Below are 16,441 nucleotides of genomic sequence, written 5' to 3' on the forward strand. Positions count from 1 at the left end.
AGTAACAGCATTAATTTATTGATTAGAATTATAATCTTCTAAATCCACTGCATTTCATTTGTTGTTATCTAACAAGCTGTATAGACAAATAACTTGGTTTCCACTTCATCAAAATGGCAATTACTGTAGGCCTAATTGCAATAATCTTTAAAAAAAATTTCTATGCAGATATAAAAATCCTCCAAACACTTTAGGTATTTGTTTACATTGCTTTTAAAATTATTACATTAAATTGATTTGTGGGGATAGGTTAATTGGATAATCCAAATTGTCACTAGGTGTGAATGTGTGAATGAATGTGAGTGCGAATGGTTTTCTGTCTCTGTGTGTTGGCCCTGCGACAGACTGGCGACCTGTCCAGGGTGTACCCTGCCTCTCGCCCTATGACAGCTGGGATAGGCTCCAGCGCCCCCCGCGACCCTGAAAAGGATAAGCGGAAGCGAATGGATGGATGGATGGATGATTTAGAGCCTTGTGATGCACTGGCAACCTATACAGAGTGTACGTTGCCTCTCAGCCTGACAGGTGGGAAGGGCTCCCCATCAACCTAGATTGGATAGACCTCTAAGAAAATGGATGGATTAAAAGTCCAAAAATAAAAATCCAAGTAAGACTCTGTTTTTCTTTCCAAAACACTGCCAGAAGACTCAAACATTGCAAAAATGCAGTGAAAGGTCGTTATTTCTTCTTCATGCTTAACCATTACCTTCAGCCTCACCTTCACATCTTGGGTGCATTTCAAATCTAGCACACAACAGAAATTGACATTTTCGCTCCTAAATTCATCTCTCTGTACAAAGACTCTTGCCTCTTGTTTCACACAGAACTGTTGAGGCTCATTCATTTCTGCAGAACTCTGTCAGTTCACACAACATGCCCCCTATGACTTAGCTGAAATACCATGCAATGAAAAAGGCATTGCAAAAAGCCCTTCCTCTTTCAATAAAACATAATATTATCCCTTTAATCCTATGTTCAGAAGGACTGTATAGCACTTTACAGACAACACATCTTTTAGACCTCAAAATCTACCTGTTTATGTGTTCATGTATATGCAGTTTAGCAAATGAATCTGATAGAATTTCCTGTGAATGACTAAATCGTACTGAAAGTAAACATATCTCTTTTTATGGTGGAAATAAAAGTGGTGATTACAATGAATGCTGTTTCTTGTGAGATGACCGATTATATGAACTCAACAACAAATATTAGAGGAAGACATGTGACATCACTGTCAGGTGAATGACTATTTGAACACAATGCATCAGTGGCAATACCTCCGAGAAGTGTCTGCAATATAAAAAGGGTGGGGGGGGGGAGACAAGCGCTGCCAAGACAAAAAGACCCATATGGCAGGGATAGACAAGAAAACAAAACATATCAAACTCTGATGCCAAAAACGCTGCCTCTCATAACATATTTGTCTAACTAGGTTCTAACAGGCACTGTCAATCGTCGTCCCTCAGAAAAGCCAGAATTTATGTGTCTTCTCCTTGTTCTTGTGCTTATTTTGGTGAGATGAACAAACAGGGAGGAAGAGAGAGAGAGAGAGAGAGAGGTCATTTGAGGTACAGGTAAGCTGTTCTAAAATCCTGTGCATTTGCAGCACAGAAAGAGGACACAAAAAGATGATTTAAACAGGCAGTTTGATTCACACTGTTATTCTGTTTTAAAAATAGCATGTAATGCCATTTAAATGGCTTGGCTTGTTCTTGGCTTGTTCATTTAGCCTGTTTAGCTTCCTGCTGCATAATGGCATGAAAATGTTCAGGGATGAGGACTTTGGAAGGCAGGAGCAGAGTAGGGCATGTTGCCACAAACACAAACACATCATTTTAGGCATTATTTGTCTATGTAAATATATGTATTGACTTAAAACAAATTGAAAGGAAAACAACATTTGAAAACCTAATTAAAAAAAATAATAATATTGTAAGCATGCAATACAATAATAACCTTGGCTGACTCTTTAACTCTTCTGTTCCATTTTCTGTCCAGTTTTGTTTGTTTCATTAAGGAAATTTGTGACAACCCCGTCCTTTAGTGTCAGTTTTCCTTTGCATGTCTGTGAGGTAGAATTTTTTTCTCCCTTCCTGGCTGCTATGAGTCTTCTCAAGACTATTTTGTGTCCACTGGCATAGATATTTGCCTGCACAGAGCCTAGACAACCTAGGCAAATGTGCCTGTGTGCAGTCTTCCAAAAAAACAGCAGGATGTAGCTCAACATGGATGATTCTATGTATAAGTTGAATCCTCATTGGTTGAAAGTGGGCTGGAACAGGAAAGGGAGCGATAGCAAAGTTCACCATGAACAAAGGAAGTGGAAAAAAACAGTGTCACAGCAAAGACAAAATCTCTATGTTACGGCTGAAGAACCAACAATAGCGTAAGAGCCCACAAAAGGGTGGTTTGGGACACTGACCCCATGGAAAGAGTGAAAAGATGCAACATGTAGAAGACGGTCTGCCAATCTGTCTGTAGGCTGCACATCGGAGTCATTATTTACATGCCTGATCAATTATAAGTTGTTTTAGATAAAACATCATATTTTCATTCAAACCAAAGGACATTTTCACCAGTGTTTTGAGTGATAGTGTATTTATAGCAGGGTGGTGCTGGAATACTGATAACCTCTGATTGTTAAATCAGAACAAAACAACACGGATGAATACATATCCCTTATGGCATGACTAATGGATTGGCAGCTGAATTAATTAATCTTCATCTGGGAAATAAATGGCATATTTATAATATTCATGGCCTATTTGTGTATATCTGTCTGTCTGTCGTTCGGTCTGTCTGTGTCTACTAAACCATATATATATACACATACACACACATATATATATACTATACACACACACACACACACACACACACACACACACACACACACACATATATATATGTATATATATATACACACACACACACACACACACACACACACACATATATATATATATATATATATATATATATATATATATACACACACACACACACACACACACACACACACACACACACACATATATATATATGTATGTATATATATATGAGGTGTGCAGGAGTCACAGAGGTGTTGGGACATGGGACGATGGATGTGGGATTAAGTCAGAGAACAGCATCTTCTTCAGGGATCGGCTGATGGACGAGGCGTTGCAGACGACATTAGGATCTGTAGTGAGAGTAGCAAGCAGGTAGAAGTAGGCCTGGAAAGGTGGAGGTACACACTGGAGAGAAAAGCAATAGAAAGTTAGTAAAAGCAAGACAGAAGACATATGTGTGAGAATGAGAAAGAGAGAGGGAAAGGTGATGATCCAAGGAGTAGAGAGGAGTGAGCTAAAATACACAGGGTGGAGTGGTTGGAGAGGGGTGTCAGGGGTGATTTATGACAGGAGGATATCAGCAAGGGTGAAAAAGGAGGTTTACAAGATAGTAGCGAGACCTGCTATGATGTATGGTTTGGAGAGGGTGAAACTGAGAAAAAGATGTGAAGCCAAGATAGAGCTGCCAGGTTGAAGAAAAAAAGGAAGCTCATTCATGCATTTAGTGAAGGAGGACATGCAGCAGCATGGTGTGACAGAATATGCTAGAAACAGGAAGTGATGGAGGCAGATGATGTGTTGTGGTGACCCATAAAGGAAACAGATGAAAGAAGAAAAAGAAGATCATTTGTTTGCATTTGGGACATCTAGATCATGGTTAAAGGAAGAGTCCATTAGATTTAAGTGACTATACTCAAACTCTAGCACCAACAAAGGGTAAAAGTTTGAGGTGTTTTGAACTTATGTCAGATTTTCTCAGTGGTGAAGAGGTACGGTTCGATTCCTTGATGAATTTCAATACATTATGCCCAAGAAATCTACTTTATAGTAACTCCACTAAACTGTGAGAAATAAATAAGTCTTTCTTTCACTCCCCTAATTGCTATCCTATATTTTTGAAAACCTCTTGCAACTGTTTTGTAGCAAAACCAATTTACTCAAAGAGCTACTGCTCGACTCACCAACCTTTCCACTCAATTTCTCTTCTCCTCTGTCTCAGAAAATGTATAATATACCTCAGTGTTATGCATGAACCAACACAGAGTTTGACATTTTAATTGAATTCACAGAAGAAGAAAAAAACTTGACAGCCAGATTCTATGAGCATGTTATAGTAAGCCCAAGTTAGTTTTTTTTCTACTTCTTCCAAAATCCACCTCTAGCTGAGTCATTCACTCATAATCTCAGTAGCCTGAGGGTGTCATGACTTTCTTACATATATAAATCCCTTTGGTAGTCTACGTGTTTAACAAAATGATTTGACCATATGAGATAGCTTAAATGAGGCTTTAAAGAAATTGGAGCTTTTACAAGACATATGTCCACAACTGTATTAATTCCTGTTAAACCACATGCCACTGAGCTGTGAGTGTGTGCTGTGTTGCTGCATTGTAAACAGTGAGTACAGTATGTAGATGTGTATGTGACATTCACAGTCTATGCTTAGAGAACTGATTTTCACCAGAGCTGTTACTAACATGGCACTGGTTGGCCCAGTTGGTCTATATGAAGGTAAACAGTCAAGACAAACAAAACAAGCACATAAGCATTTTTTTAAATGAGCAAAATATCATCATTTTCACAAAATGTCTCTAAAGGTAGAGCTTAAATACATTTTGTGTTTTGTGTTTTGTTTTGTGTTTTTTATTTCAAGATGTGCTGGGAGCTATAAAGTATATGAAATGGAGACAAATGAAAACTGTCCTGACTCTTTGCCCTTTTTTTGTACAAATCCTGATCTCCCCAGGTGTGGGTGTCTAGCCCTGTGTTGCTGTCTTTTTATGTATTTGAAAACTCAGTTTTGGGTGGTGATTCAGCACTCAGTTCTGAATATTCCTTCTTCAGTGATTCATTGTGCATTCTGACTCATTTTTAAGATGTCTGCCCACAATGAAGGTGACTCCAATAACCATCTTTCTGCACAAGCAAACCAGGTTTACACTGCTGGGGAATTCTTGCATTTTTTATGATTGTGTTTGTTAACAGTCCGAATGGCCCAGGGGAAGAAACTGTTTGTGAGTCTGGAGGTGTGGGACCTGACTGACCTGAGGTGCTGATCGAGGGCTGCGGATCAAACAAGTGGTGGGCAGGATGCACGCAGTCACCTGTGAGGGCCCTGGTTTTCTTGAGACAACTGGCAGGATGTCTGGCAGGATCTGGCAATGACCTCCAGGGGTGGCAAAGAGAAACCAATGATTCTTTTGGGCTTTGTTAATTACCCTCTGCTCAGCCTTCCTGTTCTCCGTTGTAGGAACATGAGACCTCATTTTCACACTTGGACTGGCTACCACAGAGACCTTAACCCCTTAAAATCTTTGGGATATTAATGAGAAGACTTTAGCAGTCACAGTCTTCCATCATAAGTATCAGGAGATCGCCAGGTGGAAAAAAATAATGTGATTTTGCATAAACTTGTTCAGATGCCATGTTAAATGCTGCCATCATCAAAGCTAAAGATGGTCCAACAAAATATTATAATGTGTGATCCCTTTTCTGGTCTGGCGGGGTATATGGCACAATACTGCTAAATAGGGATAACTATCATCTGCATATGAGCAGAAATGTATGCTCAAAGCATGATTAAAAATGAATAAGGTGGGGAAAATACATTGTGAGTGGCTGTCTGTAATGGAAATATGCATGTGTTCCACTCCTGAAAAAGAAAAGAAAAGAAAAAGTAATGTCAACAGTAACTTGTATGATAAATATTGGGAGATCATCATTAACTACAATCATGCTATCATGGTGTGTTCAAAGGTGTTCTAGCCATCAACGCAGAGCAGATGACATCACCCCAGAGAAATACTATCTAAAAATTTGAATTGATTATTCAGATTTTCCACAGGGAGCTGCATGAAATATCAAATGTGCCCTTTGACTGGCATTTCGACTGATTACCCAGGGTAGCCAAGACTGTATTCTGTGCTAATAGGGCAAAACTGACATGCTGTTCATTAGTGGGGCCTAGTAATCAAAGGTATGCAGGCCCTCATTAAACAGTTGCCAATCATTTATCCAGGATCTTCACAAGTCAGACTGAGCCACTGCAGGCTTGGCTGAGCATTTAGGGACAGTGAAATTAGGCCTGTCATTCTGCAACGTGCAGTTATTTTAAAAGTGCCAACTGAAAAATATGAAAAAAAAGGTTTGATTTTGATTTTATGCTCATTCCTTATCCCCAATAAAAGCTAATTTTGCACCCACGTAAAAACGTGAAAACTTTCCTATATAAAAATTAGACGATACAACTAAAGAGAATACACTAAATTAACACAAGACTTAAAAGGTAATATAAAGATCTATGTATATGTACCATTTTTATAAAATATATTACAGTCATGATAATTTAATTAAAAGTTTGGTTATTTCCAAGAACACTGAGATGCTAGAGTCATAATGCACCTGGGAGCATTTGTTGGTGAGATTCAAACACTTGCCCAGACTCACTTGTTCAGTGTGCACTGGTGGCGTGGTCCTGTGAGTGTGGAGAAGTCTGTAGGGATTCCTTTCACATGAAGCTGAGAGGACGGCTGGTTGGGGTTTGAAACAGTCGTGACCAGGCACATCACAAACAAGAGCAGGTAGGTGGTGGAATCAAAGGGCCCTGAGAGGCACTTTATAAGAGACCCAAAGCATTGCAGCAGTGCACCAGAGATGTAGAGGTTCCTGATCAAAGAGGAGGAAGAGCTGAAGGCCGGGGTAGACTATTTATATTTCAGAGTTGGAATCTGACTCCACTCAGACCCCACCTGGCTGCCAACCAGACCGCAAATTTTCTTGGCCAACTCTGTGTTTTTCAGTATCAAAGCTCAAATTAGTTATAATACAAAGTCGATATATAATAGTATAATCTACAATATATAACATGACTTCTGTCTTATAGTCTTTTGGAGCCCCAAGTGACCATATTTTCTTGATCAAAGCCCATCTACAGGCTGTATGGGTATACTGCAGTCAGATACCTGCTAATCAATGCTAACTTTATCAGTAGGCTAATCAATCTATCCACTAATAAAATTATTGGGCACATAAGTTAGTACAAAAAAACATATTATTTGTAAGACAATGACACTTACAAAAACTAAAAAAGCTCCTCCACCATAACATGGCAAATATCTAATCAGTAATTGAAAAAAATAACCCCATACAGAAATTAGCTGAGACCAATGTTTTACAACTATGTTGTAATCATATTTCTTTCATTCTTGCATATAATATATAGTAGGATAAAGTAACTCTGGCTATAGGCAAAGGTTGAAATTGCCTTAAAGAACTCATCTGTGAGATGTGTTTCCAAAGAACTGCCATAATTGTCATGGTCCTGGGCCATGTTGGCCCAGCAATCTTAGTTTTTTTGTATTTTTGTATTGTGTTCCGTATGCCGTGGTTCCTAGGTTCTGTTAAAGATGTTCCTTGTTTGATTACCCCCTGTGTGCCCCTCTGTGTATCTGTGAGCCCTCGTTTCCCCTCGTGTTTCATTTAATGTTTTCCCCAGCCCGCTATGTCTGTGCTCTGTCTCCTCCTGTCTGAACCTCTGTGTACTTCCTGTTTTACTTTGACAGTTTCTCGTCAGTATGCGTCATGTTGTGTTCACTCCTGCCCTGTCTCATTATGATTATCTGTGTCAGCTGTGTTCCCCGTGTACTCCCACTTCCCTCGTTAACCCTCTGTGTATTTATGTGCATGTCTCCCTCAGTTCAGTGTCGCGTCGTCAATGTCTCCTCCCGGAACCTGTGTGTCTTTCTGTGGTCCCTCGGTCTTCTGTTAGCATTCCCAGTTTAGTTCTGTTTCTTTGTGAAGCCTGCAATAAAGCAGTGATTTTGAGTTCAGCTTTTTGTCTCCGTGAGTTCTGCGTTTGGGTCCTCTTCTGCATCCACACAGCCAGTTCATGACAATAATATTATGTATTTTAAATGTGATGCAATGTATCCTCACTATAGGGTGCTGTTTTGCCTTAGAGTGACCATCAGTCATGAGATGTGCTTGTAATCCAGATTATGCCTTGACATACCACCTGGGGAAATATTAGCCACTGAAAGATAACAGACTAGTTCCAGAGAAATGCTGTTTAACAAGGCTACTAGTTGTTAAGCATAAGACACTTTTAAGAAGCTTTGAGCAAAGGACCCAGCCTAACACTTTCACCTTTAGGCCAACACTAACATATTTTTTTCACAAAAAGGCTCTCTAGCATGCCAGTCTTTTAGAGTCTGTTCACCTTCCATGCAGCATAATGACCACAATTAAAACTGACGAGCTACTTTACTCTCATCAGTCATAACGCTAATACCTGTCTAGTAAATTACACACTGGATAAGCTTATTCCCTTGGTAACTGAACAAATCTGTGATTTCTTAATTCTCTTATCTAAACTATTCATTTAAGCAAGTGACATTGAAAAATTACAATGCACAGTTGAACAGAGCACTCTGCTCACTTTATTCTGACAGGAGACCTTTTGATAAAGAATTAATGTTAGTGTCAGTAAGTCTTTATGCCTGGATTACCTTTTTTTCCCCTTTCAATTTTATTCGCCAGAATTAATTGATATTTTTCTTAATCCTTTCATTGTTTATTAAATTTTTTAACAAGTGACTGGTCTTAATCCATTTCATTGTGCCGTGTATGGTACTAACGATATCATTAAAATAGACCTGTAGTTTTTCTGTGCAAACAAAAAGGATGTAGGAGCTTTTTTTTTTTTTTTTCCAAGTCTTATAAAAGGGAGGAATGATCTCTTGGGATAAATGATACATTGCTGCGTGAGATTTAAAGGTGGTAAATGAAAAAAGCGAAAACAAAAAACCGTCAGTCTTAACAAAAAAATGGAAAACTATTAAAATGAAAGGCTTGATGGATTCCCAGTGAAGCTTATTAGTAGAAAGCTAGGAACCATAAACAGAAGGGTGCTTACAAGCATAAAAACAATTAATGTTTAACACGGGGGAGGGCAAGAAAATACATTTCATGAGCACTTTTGAAGATTTGCCTAAATTAAACTGTGGTCATAAAAGACATCGCTGAAGTGGAGAGATATGTCTAGACGCAGCCTTCTCCAATAATATGCTATGATTGCTCAATTCTTATTCAAACGAGAACAAAAATCATGAAAGACCTCCAAAGCCCCTTCAGAACAGTGTGTGTGGAGGACCAAGGATGGGTCCACTTTGAGTTTGATTATTTTCAGACCGGTTTTGTTCTTTATTTTGTTTGGTGGTGAGAACACAAAACCCATTGTTTGAAAAGCTGCTGTGATCTGCTTTTATCCTGACTGTAAAATCCCATTAATGCGTAAACAAAGAGTAACCTTTAAAAAGAGTGGTATTTCATTTAAACTGCTGAAACAAGTGTCTCGGATTTAAACAGACACGTCAAAGGATGAAACAGCAATTAAAAAAATACTCTGTGCTTTCAGCTGGTTGTCTTTTTTGTACTCGGTTCAGAGGGATGACAGTGGTGTGTTGATAACATGCAGGCCGCAGTTTCTGTGTCTTCAAAGCATGAATTTTTCTTAAGACTTCTTTACACAGTTCAATTCGAAGCTGTCTGAGATGTGCGTTTGCAGTCGTTTGCAGAAAACACTGACTCCTAAATGTTTGTCCTAGATTGCACTGAGGCTTTTGCCCCTGATGGCTGAGTTTGGTCTTTGACAACCAGTATGAGTATATGAAAAACTGATTTGCTCTCCTGCTGAATTTGTAAGTTTGCTCACTTACAAAGAAATGTTAGTCTTTAATTTTTATGGTAGTTTTATTTTAATGAAGAGGGACAGAATGTCCAGTATTTCATTACAGTATTTCATCCCCAAGGAAAATATGACTTAGTACTTGATGAAGAATTCTGTTTTGTCCTGCACTCTTAGCAGAAAAACACTGTGGGCGTGGTTTTCTTTGAGTCATGCTCCGCATTTCTGTCCCTCCACACACAGTGGGTCGAGTTGATGCCAACAAGCTTGATTTTGGTTACATCTGACCACAGCATGTTCTCCCATGCCTTCTCTGAATCATTTAGATGTTCACTGGCAAACTTAAAGTTAACGCCTTCTTGAGCACAGTGACCTGTCGGGTGCTGCAAGATCATTAACAGCTCCTACCATGTAGTTTTGGGCTGATCCACCACGTTTCTCATGATCATCCTCACTCCATGAGGCAAGAGCAAATGATCGTCAGTTATATATCTTCTATTTCTGTCACTGTCCTGGGTCGGTGTCCCAGTGTTTTGTCTGTTATTATTATTGTTCTATGATTTCTTTGCTGTAATTGACTTGTGTTCTGATTTGATGTTTGATTTTCATCATTGTTATCACTATTAGTGTTTAGGTTTCTTTCTCTGTATTTCTAGTGCTCTAGTTCTTTGTTCAGTGATTTCTAGTTCTTAGGTTTTGTTCATGCGTCCCTTTTGGTTCAGTGTCAAGTCTGTGTCTGTTGGGTGTTTCCTGTTATGCTTTGAAAGTCTGTTTCACGTGAGTGATTCTAATTTTGCTTCCCCTGTCTTGTTAGGTCTAATTTCTCCTGGCTGTGTTCCCACCTGTTCCTTGTTCCCTCATGTTCCTGCCTGTGTATTTATAGTGCGTGTCCTCCGGCGCTCTTTGTTGCGTCATACTACTACAACTACTGCTATTACACTCGTTGTGGTGTGTCTCCTCTCGTCGTGTCCCAAGTGGTCTTAGTTCGGTTACCTGTTCCCCAGTGTAGGTTCTAGTTCAGCATTTGAAGTCTGTTTTATTTTGTCACGTTTTTTTGTAAAGATGAGTTTTTCTACAGCGATAAAAGCTGCCTTTCTCAGTTTACGTCTTTCGTGGTTGGACTCCTGGATTTGGGTCTATCATCCTGCCTGCCTCTACACAGCCATGACAATTTCTAAATAATCACAGCATAATTTTTCACCTGCTCATTAATTTTTTTGCTGATTGTCTTGTAGCCCATTCCAGCCTTGTGCAGGTCTACAGCCTTGTCGCTGATGTCCTTTGACAGATCTCCTTGAACAGGCGTGCTTCATACACGTAACGTGTTTCGATCAGGAGTATCTCGAACTGATTGGAATCTGTGTGTCACATGGGCAATCTGCGGGGGTCTGGGTTATAGGGGATCTAATACTTATTTTGCTCACTGACATGCTAATCAATTTCTAACTTTTATATAATATTTGTTTATGTTCTGTGAATTTTTGGTTGATGCTCTCCATTAAAATGAAACGACCCTAAAAACATGGGATTCTTCGTTTCATTGTAAGTGAGCACACTTAAAGATTCAGCAGGGGATCAAATCATCATTTCCCTTGCTGTACAGGTCTGGCATGCAATAAACATACACTATCATTGTTCATGGTCCAGCGGTATCTTTTAAAAAATGCAGCAGCACTGTGTAGGCACTATGCTGTAGAGGAGCGTACGTGACTGATGTTCTTACCTACTGATCTTACCTTCAGAGGAAGGCTTTTAGAGATAAGCAGCCCACAACACCAGCTTTTTTGTTTACTTTGAGCTGGTTGTGTTTAGTATGCTGCATGCAAACCTTCAACCACATTAAACGCGAACAAAAAGGTTAGACTTTACCCACCTGGCAGCTATTAACTTCCGACAAGAGTGTCAAAGTCACAAATATATTCAGGTGGAATTTAATCCAACTTTTCACAGACTCTCAGCAACTTCTCCTGTTTATAAACATTAATATTTTAACACAGCTGTGACACCTGAAATTTTCCTCACAACTTTCAAACTCTGGAGGTATATATTATTATTATTATTATTATTATTATTATTATTATTATTATTATTATTATTATTATTATTATTATATGCTGCATGTGTTAAAAGCTAGCTCATAGCACAACTGAACATTATTATTTGGTACTTTAACCTTGAAGCATGTGTGCTAATAAATAAATAAAGATAAATAAATAAGGAAGTAAAAAGACTGAAAATATCACAAGCATTGGGTCAGGATAAGCATTACAAAAGAAACAATTGATAGAAGTATGTGATAAGGTCAGTTACTTGTCCTGATAAGGTCTGACTTCTTGAGGAAAACCAGTGCTTTCTCCAGGGCATCAAATGCTGCTGTCTTTTTGCTGGTGCCTTGACGCACTGACTGCAGAAATATTGAAGCAAGAGAGTCAAAGGAGGAAGAAGCAATGGAGGTGGTGTAAAAAAAAAAAAAACCTTTTCAGCTTTGGTTATGTCCTGTTTTAGAGGTTTGTGATGTCTTGGTTAGTTTCATATGATAAGCCTTCACACAATTAAGCTTGCATATTAAAAAATTAGGTTGGGATAGACATCCAGAGGTAAGAAGTCAGAGCTATTTGAGTCTTCTCACTACCAACTCAATTCAGTTTCTGCATTAACTGTTGGGGACCAATTCTTCGTATCAGAAACTTGAACCCTTTGAAGAAGGAGTTGGTCAAGACCTCCTCTACAGGAGTAATTAGCTGATCCAAAGGGTATAGAAAACATTTACCTGTGATGGCTAAGTGTCCTAAACAAAGAGTTGAGAATATGAGTCCCAGGAAGGCTCTCAGCGTTTTCTCAGCTGGCACATCATAACACTGTGGCCAAAGCACACCTTGTGCATATCCAATTATATGGTAACTGAGAACATGGGTCAGGTGCTTCTCAGAGATGGGTAAGATTTGCCTTTTGATTATGCATCTGTCCTCTCTCTTGCCTTCTTATTCATACTGCTGTCCACTATTGTTCTTTCTTATGTTAGAAAATGACACCAAAACTTTTGTTATGATGAGAATATGCTCCTAACCCATCATCAGTGCATGAGTGTGTGATCACATGTGAGTGAGAATACATTGCTCATAATGAACAGGCTGGTACAAACCCATTAACAGGGAGGTAGAATGTCGTTTCTTTTTCAGCTGAGCCTTTTGTCCAACATTGAATGTGTGTCTACATTAGATTTATCAACAAGTATCTCACTTGTTGCATTTAAGAAAAATTATATAAAAGGATAAATTTTAAAAGCAATTCAGTTTTTTACGGGGCATATGTACAGACCTGAGAGTAGCATCAGTTGTTATCCAACTATTGTCAAGTAGGGAAAACCAGCTTCCTTAAAACTGTATCTAAAATGCAGAGAACCAAACAATTATGTATTATGTGCAGCCTTTCAACAGCCAAACAATCATGTACTGTAAGAAGCATAGTGAATGTTAATGATCAAGAACAGATGGTAGACTGCACCAGTTTTGCCAGCAGCAAATTTACATTATGACATGGAGTAAATGTATCATTTAATTACGTTCATGTACCATATTTCAACATCACTGCCTATGTTTGCAATGAAAAAATAAATAAAATAAGACAGTGTAAGTAACCTTTCAATACCTAACACAAAAGCAAAGAAAAAATGTCTGTATGTATTAAAGTGTAGGCACAATAAGCTTAAACTTGAGCCTACATTTGAATTTAATTCTTGATTGTCAACATTTATTTATTTAAATAAACTTTTGGTTTTTTTTTCTGTTTTGAAAAAGAAAATCCTAATAATGACTGAAATAAATAGCAGTATCAGTAAAACCAGTGAGGACCTGTACATATTGTCATCTAGCTGAGATCTGTATCAGGTTTTTGTCCCTCAAATACTTTGTTGCTCATTTGTATTCCCTCCAGTCGTTCCCCGTGAGTGTCTGCGGAGAATGACAGAGACTATAGATGTTGTAACTCTGAGCACGACACTAGAGATGAGCTCGCTTTCTTTTGCACTCATTTAGGAGAAGGTCGCTACAGGTGACAAATGAAACCATAAGGGGAAAGCAGGAAAATGTTGGAGTGGAGAAGGGTTTATAAAGACAAGGCACTGCGGGTCTTAAAGAATTCTCTCCATGCATCTGCCATTATCCCAGAATGCCTGTCTTCTGTCTCGAAACAGACCTGTGAGCCAGTGAGCCCAGGGATATTAATTTGCAGCCCTAATGTTCTGTGGCAAAGGAATTCGAGTCATCTCCACACAAACAAATTGGATCTTACAGCTCATCTGCATTGCAAGACATGCATGCAGGTATGACAAGTAGACCACCTCCAAAAAGCAGAGGAGGATAGGGCTGAATTTTTCAGTGTGCCTACTATACAGTGGTCAAGCTGGGTTCAAAATAACAGAAGTGAAGGAAGGGAGAAAAGCTGTGTATGAGCTCTATGATTGAAAGGTCTCTGATGAGGTCCTGACTGCAGCTGACCGGTGAATCTGAATCAAGTTGTCAGAAATGATAGCAGGGATATTGAGTTGGGGGAAAAAATAGAAAACAGTGGAGGACAATGTACAAAAAAAACCAAAACAAGTAAAAGAACAGAAATGTTGTGACAGTACAGAGTAAAAGCAGTGAAATGGAGGTATGAGCATTGTTTCAGAACACTCAGGCTATTACACAGCATCACCTCCCTTTGGACTTGCCCTCCTTTTTCTTCCCTGTTGTCCATGTCTTGGTCATCCTCGCTCATGATCTTGACTATTTTTGATTCTCAAACATTCTGGCTTTTTTAAAAAATCTTTTTTCTCCATCTTGCTTGGTAGTGCACTGGTCCAAATGTCAAGTGCACAACACACTATACATGAAAGGAAGGAAGTTTCAATTCCTAAAATCCCTGGCTGCAAACGCAAGAGTTTCTACTTTAAAGATCAAAATGACAAGATTGTGGTCAGGACTCCACTTACATGTTGTTAAAGACGATTTAGATGGATTTCCTTTGAAGTTCACTTACATTAAGCACTTGAAATTCACATTAACTCTATGAAGAATGCCTTGAACTTTAAATGAAGCCCTTCCTTTAACATAAGGAACAGATACATGCCACTGACAGACCTACCTATATGATGGTCAGCAAAAATCTTGAAATACAACATAATTGTGATTCACCAGAATAAAATACAGTTTCTTTTTGAATGTGCAGTACACTGTTATTACCCTTGGCTAAAGAATGTCTGACACATTCAAAATAATACAGCTAGAAAATATTGATGTGTTAATGGGTGCGTGGATTAAATGTAGCAGAGATACTGAGAAATCATAATCTTATTATTTATAATTGGTTGGGAGATCAATCAAGGTTCAGCTTAATATAGGGAAAGATTGAATTATGCAGTAAATGATTATTGAGTAAACTTGCTGTTTCGTGTTAATGAAGCGTCCTAGTTCATGTAGCGGTTGGAGATTGCAAAGTTAATGTGGTAGTTTCACTTAATGTTTAGGGTTAAGCTAGTTAAGGTCTCAAAGAATGAGCGTCTCAAATTGTGATTAACAGACCAATTTTATAATGTGAGGAACTACTGTCATGTACTTTCATAATGAACTACTGACAGTTTTAACTAATTATTTACAGAAACAGAAAGGATATATAAACTTAGCGCTTTAAATGACATCCAGCTATTATCAATATTATTAGCAAATTTAGAAATTTAGATATAGACAGACTATAGCGACTTCCACAGTCGCTAGAGGCCGGGGATGGAGAGGTGCGAGAGGTGGATTTGCTTACTTGTTTATTAACAACAATTTATTTTCCATTCTCTTGCTGTTATTGTACTTTTTTAATGGAAGCTTTTGAGCTACGTTATTACAGTCTGTGTCTATTAGTGATAGTGTAGGAGTTAGCAAAGACCACAAGTCAGTTTCACACATGGCTCTGTGGCCCATGCTAGTAGTATAAAGCATTTCAATGAGCTGCCTCAGACAGCTTATATCTGTTTGAAAAAGAGTGAAAAGAAATGTCTGCAGCTTTCAAAAGACTAATCCTGCAACACTACCTTGTTTTTTTTCCACACTGAATTCAGGCAAATGAAAGTCTCAGGGCTGACATTTTGCTCAGCTCTAATACTGATTCATTTTTGGTGCGTATGAAGGAAATTCACTTCTTTGAAAAAGTTTTTGTAATCAGTTTTCGCTTAATGATTCTGAGCAGGTTGTTCTTTTTTTGAAAAGATATTGCAAGTGACCATGTTTTTCTTTTTTTCCTTTTTCTTTTTTTCCATTTTAGGTTCTTTCAATTCCTGCTGCTACCTATTCCAAAATCGCCTTTTCTAACCCTTTATCTTGCCATTCTTACTCTATAAAGCACTGATTCTTTATGTGACAGCTTATGTTATTGTCTTAACATGCTTTTTACCTGATAACCTGGAAATAACCTGCTATTATCTTTTTATTACCTCACACAATGTGCCATTGTTTTCATCCTCTGTTTCCCCAGATTATCATGAACTACTAACAAATACACTGTGGTAATAAAGATATGAACATGGTCAGCAACAACACTTGAGTAGGCTTTGGTTTCGGAATGTTGTTCAGTTGGTTTTAAGGAGATGAAAGTGCTCAAAGAAAAGAAAAGAAAATTCCCCCACACCTTTACACTAGGCCTGGGTATCGTCAATGATTTCTAGAATCGATTCGATTCC

The 16,441-nt window shown here is 38.4% G+C and overlaps 1 protein-coding gene across 1 annotated transcript in view; it reads right to left on the reverse strand.

Annotated features, from left to right (window-relative positions):
* syndig1l (synapse differentiation inducing 1-like) overlaps window positions 1–2,030 on the reverse strand; it is a 60,697-nt gene extending 58,667 nt beyond the window's left edge. Inside the window, 1 exon segment of the mRNA XM_080881884.1 lies at window positions 1,957–2,030. The gene's annotated coding sequence lies outside the window, so the exon portion shown is untranslated.
* Window positions 2,031–16,441: the final 14,411 nt, after the last annotated feature.

This window comes from Rhamphochromis sp. 'chilingali' (genome assembly GCF_963969265.1).
Source record: "Rhamphochromis sp. 'chilingali' genome assembly, chromosome: 5".
Lineage (NCBI taxonomy): Eukaryota > Metazoa > Chordata > Actinopteri > Cichliformes > Cichlidae > Rhamphochromis > Rhamphochromis sp. 'chilingali'.